The sequence below is a fragment of the Pinus tabuliformis genome, chromosome 3_1 (assembly GCF_031772625.1).
Source record: "Pinus tabuliformis cultivar Carrire ecotype Pingquan chromosome 3_1, CPIR1, whole genome shotgun sequence".
NCBI lineage: Eukaryota > Viridiplantae > Streptophyta > Pinopsida > Pinales > Pinaceae > Pinus > Pinus tabuliformis.
Window position 1 is genome coordinate 347,918,631 of NC_142301.1, and position 3,257 is coordinate 347,921,887.

The 3,257-nt window shown below is 36.7% G+C and overlaps 1 pseudogene across 1 annotated transcript; it reads right to left on the minus strand.

Annotated features, from left to right (window-relative positions):
• Positions 1–1,588: 1,588 nt before the first annotated feature.
• LOC149187148 (luminal-binding protein 2-like) lies at positions 1,589–2,819 on the minus strand (annotated as a pseudogene). Its single transcript, XR_016255573.1, has 4 exons — positions 2,702–2,819; positions 2,442–2,596; positions 2,251–2,327; positions 1,589–2,129 (listed from the first exon to the last, which is right to left on the minus strand). The product of XR_016255573.1 is annotated as a luminal-binding protein 2-like (transcript).
• Positions 2,820–3,257: the final 438 nt, after the last annotated feature.

The window sequence follows — 3,257 nt, forward strand, 5'->3', positions numbered from 1 at the left end:
AAACAATTTTGAGGAGGAAAACAACCAAGGAAAACGATAATGATTTTGTTTCCAAACCGACAGAAAAGGAAAAAGAAAGCAGAAAATATTTCAGAACAATGTAAGAAGGAAAATTTCAGACCAAGATATGACAGAAAACCCAATCAGAAACAAATAAAGCAGGAGAGAAAATTTTCATTCAAATTAGAATAATGTCTGATTTGTTTCTATTGTGGTGAGACAAGCTATTTGAAGAAGAATGTAGGGAAAACCTATATGATCTTTCATGTGAAAAGTTTAATAGACAAAAATAATTCTGTCGATAATAATTCAGTTGATAGGAAAGAGTCAAAGGAGACATGGTACGACTTAGGTGCCACACAACACATAACAAACATAACAAACATAAAAGAATGGTTCACTTATCTTTTATGGACACAAGTGTAGAGAAGAGATTGTAACAGACACTTGGAGATGGCAATACACATGAGGTCCACGAGTTGATTGTGTTCCTATAAGAATACCCAATAGTGAGATATAGATTTTGTTCCTATTAGAATAGCCAATAGTGAGATACAAAACAATAGTAATGTCTAGTTTGTACCTAGTGTAAAGATGAGTTTGCTTCCTATTAGTCAAATTGCTAAGCAAGCCTTTAAAATTGAAATCAACTCCAACAAGTGTGTCACTAGAGATTAGAAAATTTGTTATAGGGTAGTTGCAATGGGTTTTGAAGAAGTAGGCTTATTCACATTTGCTGATACTGTAGTAAAACAGTGAGAAACGGATGTATTTGAGACAAACTTTGGCATGAGAGGTATTCGCATTTAAATAATTTTTTATCTTGATTTGTTGAATTTTTATCTGGTATGGGCATTTAATAGTTTTTATAGTCTGACTCTGCACTAAGTTAAAGAAGCAGATGCAGTTTGTACATCTTGTCTAGCCAGAAAGAGACAGTAGTAAAAATTGGAAAAGGAAGCAGTTTGGTAGGTAGATTCCAAAAAGTCAAAAACACAGATTGTTGCATTGAAACCACTACATTCTTTCCATAGATTCCAAAAAACTAAAAACATAGATTGTTGCATTCTTTTGAATGGAAATTCAGAAACATAAAATTAGACAATCAAATGGCCAAAATTGCAAAAAACTAAAAACACAGATTGTTGCATTCTTTTGAATGGAAATTCAGAAACATAAAATTAGACAATCAAATGGCCAAAATTGCAACAGCAAATTGAACAAAATATCATTATACCAAAAATGAGTATTCACATAAAGAAGAGCTCAAAATAGTTCCTTTCCAGAGAAGAGCTCAAGTGAATTCCTTTCCACCAAGTACACCACAACACCAAGTACACCACAGCACCAATAGGTGTGAAATTATTGGCATTATCTTGATGCTAGATTGCTCATCCTTTAATGCCAGATTTCTCATCCTCTAATAGGTGATTTACTGGTTTGAATGTTCAACTATTACATTAGTCCTAAAAAAAAAAAAAAATCAATAATATTTTTTTTCTGCAGAAGCAATTTCATCCTACGCTATTTGCGCTTTCCGCAGCCACAAATTTCATCTTATAGGCTACAGTGTTTTATATTTCTCAAAACCAAAATCCAACAAGAAAAACACCCATTTAAAGTTCGTCATTGGAATCATCATCATCAGTGTCTCCTTCAGAGGAGGATCCCCCTAATTGTTCATAAACTGTTGATAAACTTTGGTCACAAGAGGGTTGCAAACATACTCCACTTCCTTGAGCTTCTCCTTGTAATCTTCCTTCTCGGCTGACTGGTTCTCGTCCAGCCATTCGAGGGCCTCCTTCAATGCTGCATCTATTTTCTCCTTATCATTGGAGTCGATTTTGTCAGCAAGCTTGTCCTTGTCGTTAATTGTGTTTTTCATGTTATAAACATATGTTTCCAAACCGTTACGGGCATCAATACGTTCCTTGACCTTTTTGTCCTCCTCTGCGAACTCTTCGGCCTCTCTCACCATTCTTTCAATTTCCTCTTGGCTCAGTCTTCCTTTGTCATTTGTGATGGTGATTTTCTCAGATTTTCCAGTGCCCTTGTCCTCTGCTTTAACATTCAAGATACCATTGGCATCCACTTCAAATGTAACTTCAATTTGAGGAACTCCCCTACCAACATATTACAGGTTTGATTCTCCAGTCCACCAGACTCGACTCACCAAAAATAGAAACATGAACAAAGGAATAGAAACAAACCTTGGAGCTGGAGGAATTCCAGAGAGCTCAAATCTCCCAAGCCGGAGGAATTCCAGAGAGCTCAAATCTCCCAAGTTCTCTACAATCTTTTGTTAAACTTCGTTCACCTTCGAAGACCTGCAAAGGAAAATGACTGAGTCAATCATCCTCCCTACGCCCGTGCTATTGTAAAAATTGAAATAACCCATCAGGCAGTTTTTAGAAGAACGATATAAAAGATTTTAGACCAACCTGAATTGACACGGTTGTTTGTTGGTCCTGATAGGTTGTAAACACCTGAGACTTCTTTGTAGGAATAACAGTGTTCCTTGGAATTAGCTTTGTCATCACTCCACCAACAGTCTCAATACCCAAGGTTAGAGGAGCCACATCCAGTAAAAGTATTTCTGCACATAAATAAGGGCAACAAGATTTCAAATCGCTGGATAAAAAACCAAAAATTCGTTCAGAACTGAACAGTATAAAATGTAGAAACTGTGGACCTACTTTACCTTTAGTTTCTTCTCCACCTTCTCCACTAAGAATGCTACCTTGCACTGCTGCACCAAATGCAACGGCCTCATCAGGGTTTACACCCTTGTTTGGCTCTTTGCCATCAAAACCAACGAGAAAAAATCAGTTACAGCGCCTTACTTTCATTATTATTGTAACTAATTCATTGTTATTGTAGTTGGCGACTAGAAAAACTTGGGCAGTGCGTGGATACGTGTCTAAAGTTTAACCATACAAGTGTTTTACAAAGTGTGTGCCAGGTGTTAAAAGGAAAACAAAAGTGTAGACGATTGAACTGATTCAAAGAAAGGCCTATCGGCCTAACAAACAATCTGTGAATCCCACACCCCCGACCCCATCATGGAAATAAAACAGTTTACAAATATAATAATACAGAGTAAAATACAAGAGCAGAGTCACCACTTGGTCTTTGGGTTTTCCTCTAAAATCCAGATTTATTCTATGCTCAAATAGCCATATCAGAATTCCTGTGCATACAAAGAATACGCCTGTTGTGCACCACAGGCCTCGATTAGAAGGCAGCATAAATGCCCA